Source organism: Lutra lutra, chromosome 4, assembly GCF_902655055.1.
Source record: "Lutra lutra chromosome 4, mLutLut1.2, whole genome shotgun sequence".
Lineage (NCBI taxonomy): Eukaryota > Metazoa > Chordata > Mammalia > Carnivora > Mustelidae > Lutra > Lutra lutra.
In genome coordinates, this window is record NC_062281.1 from 93,709,222 (window position 1) to 93,721,383 (window position 12,162).

The window sequence follows — 12,162 nt, forward strand, 5'->3', positions numbered from 1 at the left end:
CATACACATGCCTAGAAAGGGGCTGCATTCAGAGTCAGCTATGATGTGGCTACGTGCGGTCATAAGCCAGCCTAGAGCACCATTAGGAAAGAGTACCGTCAAATTTAGTGGTGCGGGTTTTTTACACTTTTTTAAATATAAACTTCTTTTACAAATATGTTTAGATTCAGGCCACACTTTTTTTGATATAAACTTCTTTTTACGAATATGTTTAGATTCAGGCCTGGCATCAGACAAAATGAAAGAAAAACCCCGTGAAGTGGGAAAGATATTATGTTATTAAATTATACTGAGTTGTGTAATTGCAGCCTCCATTAACCCGTCCTACCCACGGACATAGCCCAGAAAACTTTTCAGTAGAGTTGCCACGTGCCCTCAAATAGAGTCTAAGAATATAATAACTTGAACTCTTCCCCCACTGTTCCACTTTTTGTCCTATCCTGTACTGAATGTAAGGTATTTCAACTGCTCATTCCCATTTTCAAAGAGAATGCAGTGAGGGCAGAGAATAATTTGGTCATCCAGGGAATATTCTGTTTCTTGGTCTACTTCTGTACTTAGTGTGCTAACTTTTGTCTGCCAGTGGACCTCTGACCACATGTGGGAAACCCAACAAATACTAAAAGTATAGGGTCTCTGGGTTGATCTTGGGAAGTGTCAGGTAACATTTAGAATTCTCTCAGCGCTCAGAATGACTCTTAATTTGCAAGATAATTCCTCTCTCCTTTCCTTAGGGAAGGAACTCCAGATTCCTGATGCAGCACCTTATGATTTCCAAGACAACACACACACACAGATGCACACCCTCCCTCCCAACTATTTTCTTGTTGGCAAAAATGTTTACAAGTCTGTGACATGCAGCTGACTTAGATTTAAGCAAGGGCATGGAGAAATATCTAGAGGGCAACACTTGGAACAACAATGAGCTCCCCACCCAGAAGAGCTCTGAGGCCTCAGCCTGGGATGCTGGTGGCAGGGAGAGGCGTGCCCATGGAATGCTGAAAAAGAGCAAGAGGATGGTGGAGGGGGGAAGGTCGGTGACATGGAGTGTGGGGGGAAAGAGAGAGGGAACTTGGGAAGATGAGAGGGAGAGATTGCCTCTGGCCTCCTGCTGGGGGCAGCTCCAGAGCCCTGAGCACTCCTTGCCAGGGCCTCTGGGGACTCTGTGGTCCTTCCAGTTAGAGCAGGTGTGCAAAGAGCAAGGGCTCCTACTATTCTTTCTATCCTATGGATGCTGATCCAAGACTCCGGGGCTGAGTCTTGGGACTCAGCATCTGTCACTGCTCCTGTTTGCTCGCAAAATGCAGGGGTGGCCTGAGGCAGAAGGATAGAATTCTATGCCCAGCCAGAATATCTTTCAAAATGGAAAGTGAGAAAAAAAGAAGTGTGGGAAGGAAGAAAGAAAACTATAGTCGATCTTATACACCACAGTTTGGAACACCAGGTGTACACTTACAGGTGCATTTTTTACAAACAAAGCATACTACTCTAAATATATGTTCTCTTCGTTATGATATTTTCCCCTCTAGCTTACTTTATTTTATGAATACAGTGTAGAATCCATATAATTTGCAAATTAGCAGTTAATCATTTCCTTATGTTTTCTGTAAGGCTTCCAGTTAACAGGTGACTATTAGTAGCTCAGCCTTGTGGGAGTCAAAAGTTATACACAGATTTTTGACCTTGAGAGTCAGCACCCTGAACCCTGTATTCTTCACGGGTCAACCTGTGTCTCTATTTACAGAGGACATGCTTAAATATAGAAAAACTTCAAAGCATCCACACACAAAAATATTAGAGTCCATAAACTCATTCCATAAGGTTGCAGGGTACTATATATACAAATATCTCTTGTGTTTCTATGCACTACCACTGAACAATCTGAGAAGGAAATTAAGAAAGCAATTCCATTTATAGCAGCACTGAAAACAGTAAAATGTTTAGGCATAAATTCATTGTAGGAGAAGTAAGACTTGTTCACTGAAATGTATAAAACACTGCTGTAGGAGATTAATGACCTAATGGGAAAAACCATTGTGTGTATGTATGGATGATTGACTGTATTCCTACAACAATACTACAGTTCTTCAAAGTCAATACGGTTCTATCAATATTTTTACTCTGCATTTTCTAATGCTGTCAGTCTCTTGGAGTACACTACCTTTCAGACATTGTCGTTCTCATCTCTTAAAGATAGGGTCTTGTTCATATTCTCCATTTATTTATGTTTCATTTTTAAGTGATGGAAAACTGTTATAATAAATATTTATGTCCTTTTCTAGTGGTACTCCCATCTGCATCAGCTCTGGGTTCTGTTCAGCTGACTGATCTGCCTCCTGATTAGGGGTCATTTCTTCTGCAAGAGCTCCAGGCCCTGTTCCCTCTACTGCTTTCAAATAATTGTCCCTGAGTTGCAGACCCTGCCTACTGGAAACTGCATAAAACAAGATACTGAGATATGATAGATGAGGTTTGGGATTTAGTAAGAGCTGGCGGGTGCCTGTGTGGCTAAGTCAGTTAAGCATCTGCCCTCAGCTGGGGTCATGATCCGTGGGTCCTGGGATCGAGTCCCATGTCGCGCTCCATGCTTGGCAGGGAGCCTGCTTCAACCTCTTCATTGCTGCTCCCCTTCCTTGTATTCTCTTTCTGTGTGTCTCTGTCAATTACATAAATAAAATCTTAAAAGACAGGTTGAGAACTGTCATGATCCTGAACTTCCAGGGAATTGATGACAAGGACCACAAAAGAGCAGGCCAATATGCCTTTGGGCTTTTTGAGTTGCAAATGGGCACGTGCAAAGGCATGATACATGGTTTTGGAAGAGAGCTCAGCAACAAACGTGGCCATCATGGCCACAAAATCCATGACCCATTAGTTACTCTGTACACAGATTATCCTGCTTTAACTTTGGCCAATGGCAAGTATCTCAGAAAACATCAGAGACTTGCATAAGAGCACATCCAACCAATATGGGGATGACATAAAGGGTTGTTTTGCCAAGTCAGTCCCCCCCAAATTATAAATCGTACCCAGTATCAAGTTTTACTCACATTTTCAAGGGTCAAATATTGAGGTACAAGCAAAGCACCTGAGACCCCAGCAACACTAACTGCAGGAACCTGCTTCCCACAGGAGGACATGCTCTGAGCCAGAAGAAACATGCTATCTCTGTTTTCTTTTTTTAACTTTTTTAAATATTTTATTTATTTATTTGACAGAGAGAGACACACAGGGAGAGAGGGAACACAAGCAGGAGGCGTGAGAGAGGGAGAAGCAGGCTTCCCGCTGAACAGGGAGCCTGATGTGCAGCTCAATCCCAAGACCCTGAGATCATGACCTGAGCCAAAGGCAGAGGCTTAATGACTGAGCCACCCAGGTGCACACAATGGAGCTGTTTGGGATGATTTCCCATGGTCACACTTTCATACCTCATGTGGCCATTTTAATCGATAGATTCTAAATTTGATTCCTTAAATAGTTCTAAACACATCATATACACTGTACTGAGAGCATGCCAGAGAGGGGCCCTCCCAGGGATCACCAGCATTCGCATTTTGCTAACAGGGTCTTCACTACATGTTAACAAGGAAAATTGACCAGGGTACTTCCTCTTTCTTCTTTCTCTCTTTTCTCTCTCATTCTCTCTCTCTCTCTTTTTCTTTCTTTCTCTTTCTCCCTCCCTCCCTACTTCCTCTCTGCCTCCCTCCCTCCTTCCTTCCACTCTTATCTTTTCTTTCTTTGTTTCTCTCTTCCTCTCTCCCTCCTTTCTCTTTATTCCTTTTTTCTTCCTTCTTGTTCCTTCTCTTTCTTCCTTCTCTTTCCTTCCTTCTTTCCTTCCCTCCTTCCTTCCTTCTTTTTCTTCTTTCCATCCTTCCTTTATTTCTCTCTGTCTGCCTTCTTTCTCCCTCTCCTTCTGCCCATCAACCCTGTTAGAAATAATAAGAAAGAAAATGTTTTAAAAAAATAAAATTTAACATCACAATCTTACATGAAATTAATACATGCTGTATATTAAGTATAGAAGAATTTCTTTTCTTTTTTTTTTTTTTAATTTTTCTAGGGGCTCTTGGGTGGCTCATTTGTTTAAGTGTCAGTCCTTGGCTCAAGTCAGGAACCCAGGGTCCTGAGACAAGCCTCATATCCATCTCCCTGCTCCGTGGTGAGTCTGCTTCTCCCTCTCACTCACCCTCCCCCCAGCCACCACTCCTGCTCTCTCCAGCACTCTCTCTCCAATGAGGAAATAAAATAATTTAAAAAAAAATTGGGTGAGCCTGGTTTTGGGTATTATGGGGGGGCATATTGCATGAAGCCCTGGGTGTGGTACATAAACAATGAATTCTGGAACACTGAAAAGAAATTTTAAAAATAAATAAAAATTAAACACAAAACAAAAAAACAATGCGATGGTCCTCTTTGGAATCAACCCACTTATAACCCTATTTTCCTTTTGCTGCCCCCTAGTCCACACCCATGTCTCTTTATTACCTGTCTGACCTCCATCCTTCCCCAGTGATGGAGACAGCTTAGATGCACTGCTTAACCTGGAGGTGGGGCCAGAGAGAAGAGCACACATGGTACAACTTGCTGCCTTCAGAGTCAACCATAAGGTAGCTACAGGCAGTTAGAAATGAGCCCAAAGTACCATTAGGAATGAGCACTGGTACATTCAGTGGTACAGATTTGAGGTGTGGTGATGACATCAACTTCCTTGTGCAAGTATGTTTAGACTCAAGCATGAGACCATGGGATGAGAAGATTGAAAGAAAACTGTCAAATGGGAAGATACTAAATTACCAAAGTCACTCTGACTTGTAGAACTGTTTGTCCATTAGCCCTCATTTCCACCACAGAAGCTAGAAAACATTCAACGGAGTCTCCACTTGCCTTCAAATTTAATCTGAGGACACAGTAATTTAATCTGTTAACCCAAACTCTCCATTTTTTTTCCTCACCTGTGTTGAATACCAGGGATTTTGATTGCCTATACCCATTGCCAGTGAGACTGCAGTGAGGGGAGACAATAATGTGGTACATCCGGGGAACATTCTGTTTCTTGGTCTTCTTCTGTTCTTAGTGTGTGAAATTTAGTTGGCCAGTGAACATCTGACCACACATGGGAAACCCAGCAAATACTAAAAAGGTAAGGTCTCTGGTTTCTCTTGGGAAATGTATAGCTCAGAATGGCTCTTGATCTGCAAGGGCCAAGCTGCCCCATACTTTCTTTCTTTTATTTTTTAAAAGATTTTATTTACTTATTTGGCAGAGAGATAGAGAGAGAGCACAAGTGAGCAGAGTGGCAGGCAGAGGGAGAGAGAGAGAAGCAGGCTCTCTGCCAAGCAGGGTCCCAGTGTGGGGCTTGAACCCAAGACCCTGCAATCATGACCTGAGCTGAAGGCAGCCGCTTAACCAACTGAACCACCCATCACCCTTGCCCTATCCTTTCCTTAAGGGGAGTAATTCCAGATTCCTGACTCATGCACCTGTTGTTTTTTTTCTTTATTGCTTTTTGTTTGTTTGTTTGTTTTTGTTTTTTAGCTGGTCTCTGTCACCAACATGGGGCCCCATAGATGAAAAGTTGCACACTCTACCAACTGAGCTAGCCATGTGTCCCTTCAGGCACTTTTGATATCTAGGCACATGTCATGATTTCCATGTTCTCAAAAATAAGTCAAACTCTGGGAATTGCCTTCTATCTGCTCTCCTCCCTCTGGACATGTTTCCTGAGTTCCTGCTGTGTGGGAGTCCTGTTTCCCACCCACTGATGGAAGACCCTGTAGGAAACCATACTACATCTCATTGGGATCTCTTTTATCCTTTCTGTGTAATCCTCTCTGGCTCTCAGTGTGCTTGTGCTCCTAAAGACACCTCTGACTAGAACTGCCCAGGGCTCCTGGAGCTACTTTTTTCTTTTTTTTTTTTAAGATTTTTTTAAAGATTTTTTTTTTTATTTATTTGACAGACAGAGAGAGATCACAGTAGGCAGAGAGGCAGGCAGAGAGAGAGGGGAGAAAGCAGGCTTCCTGCTGAGCAGAGAGCCCGACGCGGGGCTCCATCCCAAGACCCTGGGATCATCAACTGAGCCGAAGGCAGAGGCCCAACCCACTGAGCCACCCAGGCACCCCTCCTGGAGCTACTTTGTACCCAGTCCCAGAGAATGAGGAGTAAGCGCCGTATAGGACTACCAGCCCCATTGAACTCCCTCCCCAAAGGCACTCAGCCCTTCACTGATAGGTACAGGAGGGTGAAATCCCCTTTTCTGGCCTGAGGGAGACTAACTCAGAAACACAAGTTACCTCCAGGTTTTCCTGTCCCTCTCAGGAAAAAGCTCCCACACGGTTCTTGCTGAAAATCACCCTTCACAGCCATGAACTCAGAATGGTCACAGACCTAAGTGGAAGAGCCAAAATGACCATTCAAGAAGATACGCAAGAGAAAATACTCGGGATTTTGTATTAAGTAAAGAGTTCTCTTGCTACAGCAAGAAAAAAAAATTTGAAAAACGTAAGAGAAAAATATAAGATGACCATGTTTTTTTGCATCAAACATCACCACTGAGAAAAAGAACAGAGAAGCCACTGATAAAGAGACAATATTTGTGGATTAAATACCCAAATGAGATTACCCATTCACAAGACAGAAGAGTACTTTGAACTCACTGAATGGGCAGAAGGAACACACTGCTAATAAAAAGCCAGTATAAGACTCGGATACACATGTTACCAAAGAAGATACATGCATGGTTCATAGGCACAGACAAAGGTCATCAATGTTACTAGTCCTCAGGGCAGTGCATGTAAAACCAGGGACCATTTTACACCAACAAGTGCAATCGAAAGTGATCAAAAGACAATACCAAGTGTAGCTGAGAACGTGGAGAAAGTGGACCGTCCTAGATTGCTAGGGGGAATGAAAATGAAAGAGCCACATTGGAAGCCACTTTGAGAGTTCTTAAGAGTTCAACACAAGCTTTGGGGCGCCTGGGTGGCTCAGCAGGTTAAAGCCTCTGCCTTCGGCTCAGGTCATGATCCCAGGGTCCTGGGATCGAGCCCCACATCGGGCTCTCTGCTCAGCAGGGAGCCTGCTTCCCTTCCTCTCTCTGCCTGCCTCTCTGCCTACCTGTGATCTCTGTCTGTCAAATAAATAAATAAAATCTTAAAAAAAAAAAAAAGAGTTCAACACAAGCTTCCCATAGAACCAGCAATTCCACAATCAGACATCTTTCTGACAGAAATAAGAACATTTGTTCACCCAAGCCTGGTTCAGAAACCTTTGGGGCAGCATGACTCACAACAGGAAAAACCTGACAGCAACACAAAGGGCCACTGACTGGTGAATGAACAAAAGGTGGCCCATCTGGACCATGGAATTCTACTCAGCAACAACAGGAGAGAAATCTGGTTGAAGCTACAGCATGGAGGACCCTGAAAGGCATGCTAAGTGAAAGAAGACAGTCACCAAGGACTATATACTGTCTCATTCGATTTATGTACAATGTCCAGAAAGGAGCCATGTATAGAGACAGAAAGCAGATCAGCGTTGCTTGGGGCTGGAGGAGAGAGTGAAAATTGTCTGCAGAGGGGCTGGAGGAAGGTGTGGGGAGGATAAGGAAGTCTCTAAAACAAACTAGGGTCCTAGCTGAAAAACGCTGTCATTGTAGGGACACCCTTACAATGGGTGAAATTCTTATATGTAAATTTCACCTAAAAAAAAAAAAAAGTGACAGTCCCACCTCAGTGTGTCCTGGGGTCCGCAGGCAAACACTGGCTGGTGAGTTGCCACATCCTGGGTCCAGCCCTTGGTGATTTAGAGCCTGGTGTCTGAGGTCACAACCAGAGTCAGGGATTCAGGGCCTGTGTCTTCAGCCTCTGGTCCCTGCAGTTCCCCTGGGTTCCACAAGGGGGCAGATGACTTAAGGGGGAAGACCTCCAGGTGGCACAAGTAGATCAGGGGGGCAGGAGACAAAGAACAGGGGAACCAGCTCCCTGGAGATATGGGGAGGAAGTGAGAGAGAACACATGAAAGCAGCTGGCAAGATCTGGAAAGGTTGGGGTTTTTTCAAAGATTTATTTATACATTTATTTCTATATTTATTTATTTGACAGAGAGAGAAAAAGAGAACAAGCAGGGGATGCCGCAGAAGGAGAGGGAGAAGCAGGTTTGGGGAGACTGATGGGGGCTCCATCCCAGGACTCTAGGATCATGACCTGAGCGGAAGGCAGATGTTTAACCTACTGAGTCTCCCAGGTGCCCCTGGATAGATCTGAAGTAGGTTTGGTCTGATGTTTGGGCTCTACCCATCAACCATTAGGTTAACAGCCAAAGACATAATGACATAATTGATGCTCTTCCTGCACTGGCACTGAGGCTCCCCTTCCCCCATCAGAACAGGGAAAAGAGCCCATGCTGCTATTAAAAGTCTTCTAAGTTTAAATGGAACAGTTTGGGCTGGTTTAGGGGAATCTGCCCATTTCTGGCCATCTAAATATGGCCAGCTTCTGGGTGCTGAGCCATCACTGCAGGGACTTAGAAGGGGCACCCTGGTCCTTCAAATTGGAGTAGGGATTGTGAAGAAGGGTTCCTGCTGATCTGTATTTCCCTGGCCTGGGCTGAGCATCCTCGTCCAAGATCAGGTGCTGCAGTGACCTAAAGTGGGCAACATCCTGTGTATCGCTGCTTCTCTCTGGCAGAGTCCAAAGGAGGCCCATGGTAGTGGTGGGGGGAGAGGCAGGGATAGAATTCTACACTCTGTCAGAAGGTCGTCCACAGTGAAGATTTAAAAAAATATATTAAGAAGAGATGTCAGATTATATACTTGGTGATACAGTAACACCTCTGTGTGGTGACAGAAGGTAGCTTACACTTGTAGTGAATATAACATAATTTATAGAGTTGTCCAATCCCTATCTTGTCATGTGAAACATGTCACATGGTGTATCAACTATAAATCAAGTTTTAAAATAACCTGAAGGTGAGTGGAAACATTTGAAAAAGAAACAATAAACCTACAGTTGACTGGGGAACAACAAGGGTTTGAATTGTACTGAATAATGTAGGTCCACTTAAGGGGTGATTTCTTTTCTTACTAATATAGTATGGTACTGTCAGCATATTTTCTCTTCCTCATGATTTTCTCAATGACATTTTGTTTACACTAACTCACTGAATTGAAAGAATAAGGTATGTAATACAAACAACATAAAATATGTGTTAATCAACTGTTTTTGTTATCTGTAAGGCTGTTACACTAAGTACACCCACAAACACCCCACCTACTAGAGTCTATAACTTAAATCGGCAGAGTTGCAGGATATAAGATGGACAAAATCAAGTGTTTCTAAACCCTAGCAATGAACAATCGGAAAAGGAAATTAAGAAAACAATTCCACTTATAACAGCACCCACCAGAATAGTATCTAGGAATAACTGATTCAAGGAGGCACAAAACCTGTACACTGAAAACTACAAAACATTGCTGCATGAGATTAAAGAAAACCTAAACAAGTGGAAAGACATCCCGTGTTCACTGATTGGAAGGACTGAAGTGGCTAAGAAGGCAACACCATGTGGCTAAGAAGGCAACACCATGATCCGCAGATTCTGTGGGATTCCTATCAAACTTTTTTCTTCTGCCTTCTCTACAGCACTTTGCAATACATTTCCTCTCAGACATTGTGGTTTCTTTTTTTTTTTTTAATATTTATTTATTTATTTATTTATTTATTTGACAGACAGAAATCACAAGTAGGAAGAGAGGCAGGGGGAGAAAGCAGGCTCTCTGCTGAGCAGAGAGCCCGATGTGGGGCTTGATCCCAGGATGCTGGATGCTGGGATCCTGACCTGAGCCGAAGGCAGAGGCTTCAACCCACTGAGCCACCCAGGCACCCCAGACATTGTGGTTTTCATCTCTTAATGTGAGATTGGGGGTTTGTTTTTTTTACATTTTCCATGTATCTGCTGAGTGTTTTGAACTGATGGGATGTAGTTATAACAAATGCTTTCTTGTCCTCTGGTGATTCTCACCTTGGTGTCAGCTCTGGGTCATTTTCAAATGACTGACCGGTCTCCTCATGAGGGCTCATTTCCCCTGCTTGTCTGCAGACCTCAAACCGTCGGATGGGATGCCACACACCGTGAATGCTATCACGTTGGTTGCTGCATATTTTTTGTTTTCTGTAATATTAAGCTTTGTTTAGTGATGCATTTAAATTACTTGGAAACATTTCCGGTGTATCTTTAATGATTTATTAAATGGTCCAGAAGAGTAAACCACTTCCTGTGAGTCCCTATTGGTGTGCCCCCCCAAGTAAAAATCAAAGTTGGAAAGCGTCAATGTAGATTCTGAGTAGAGGCTTTTACACCGGAAAAAGCCCCAGCTCCAATGAAAGCACAAAGTCAGAAATCCCTTCAAGCTTGGATTTACAAAGCAACACAGCTCTGAGGACAGTTTTTGCTTGAGCCTGAGAGCAAGGAGAAGGCCCACCGTCCCTTGCCCAAGAGCTAACCCACTGTCTGGGAAAGGTCTATGGTGCCAACTGAACGGGTCCTTTGCAAGTAGGCAGATGTGCCTCTTTAGAAGCCTATCAAGGGTCATTGGGCTGGCTCAGTCCAGAGAACACCAGAGTCTGGATCTAGGTATCCTGAGCTTGGGATCCCCCCACCTCCACTGGGTACAGAGATTGCTTTAATAAACTTAAATAAATAAACAAAAGCATGTCAGGTTCCAAAGTCTATATTCTCTGAAGGGCCCTCTGGAGGAAGGCTGCCAAGGGTAAGAAGTGGCTTGATTAAGGATAGGGAGTCTGGGGACTGCGTCAGGTTTTGTAGGGTGCTGGTGGGAAAAGGGAGCCAGAGGGCAGCGGAGGCGGACAGACTCTGGCTTGTGTTCCCTAGGGAGTGAAAGAAAGCACCTTCTTCGCCTAGATCCTGGGACTGCAAGACACCAAAACGTAAGCAGAATCACACAAAATATTGGAGAACACCGGGCACGCTGCTCCAGAAGAGACCTCAAGAAAAACAAGAGGCCCAATCTTTTCCTGAAAACTGTGCATAGAGGATTCCCACGTGTCTCTGGTGAGAAAGACCATCAACCAGCAATGTAGTTAAGTGGGTTATAAATCACGCATTCACTGAGTAAGTGGTACTGCTAAAACAGCAACACCTGCAAACGTTCTCTTAAATGATAAAGCTGTAAGAAAAAATTAAAAATCAGAGCATTCTGTTATTGAAAACCTATTACCCTGGGAAGGGCAAGTGCCGTCCCCCACTACCATAAATTATGGAGTTGAGTTTCCCACATTTGGGGAAATCACAGGGTCAGCATGTCCGCAGTGCAATGGACAAGCCTCATCCTGGGAAAACGACCTGCTTGAACATGGTATCTCCCCTGCTGGGTAAGTATGACACTCTCCGCCTCCACCTCCGCTCCACACTAGCCCCCCCCACTCCGTCCACCCTGCACACACGCTCACTTGCCAACCAACACCCCAAAACCCTCAGCAGCCATTCCTGCCCCAAGCATCCTCACCCTCCACAGGAGTCTTCCTGATACAATGGAAGCTACAGCACTGCTACATCCTCTGCCCCAGGAATTCTCTGGCCCAGAACCGTGGCCTAATGGTAACTGATTTACATAAGACATGCCCCATCCATGATGTTAGGGGGTCTCCCCACCACCACACAAAGGAAGGCACACTCAGCACAGGGAAGGCTGTCCCAGCCTGAGAGGAACATGAGGGAGGACTTTCCAGCAGACAGAGAAGCGCAGATCCATCTCTCCCTCTCTCCCTCTCTCCCTCTCCTTAAAATCTGCTTTGAGGAGACAGAGGGCATTGGCTACACCTGTGGAGCTCAGCCTCCTAGCCAGTCCCCCACGCACCCCCCCCAGGCCTGGACACCCTGGGGGATGGAGCAGGGAACCAAAAGGCAGCAACCTCTGGGCTGGCCCTCTGGCTGACACCTCCTGGCAACATCCCAGGCCCTGAGAACACCGTGTGGGACAGCTTCTTCACCGGGCGGGCTCCTAGGGCAGGGACGCAGAGTTCCCTCATGGCTGCCCTGGAGAGAACGACCAAGGATCCCACTGTTGAGGACAGGGCCAAAGGAAACCATCCCTTCTGCTCCCTTAGACTGGGCTCAGAGTTCACAGCAGGGGGTTAGCAGGGT

The 12,162-nt window shown here is 44.8% G+C and overlaps 1 non-coding gene across 1 annotated transcript; it reads right to left on the bottom strand.

Annotated features, from left to right (window-relative positions):
* Window positions 1-11,237: 11,237 nt before the first annotated feature.
* On the bottom strand, window positions 11,238-11,398 carry LOC125099336 (U1 spliceosomal RNA). Its single transcript, XR_007127114.1, has one exon. It is a non-coding gene; the product is annotated as a U1 spliceosomal RNA (small nuclear RNA).
* Between the last annotated feature and the right edge of the window lie 764 nt (window positions 11,399-12,162).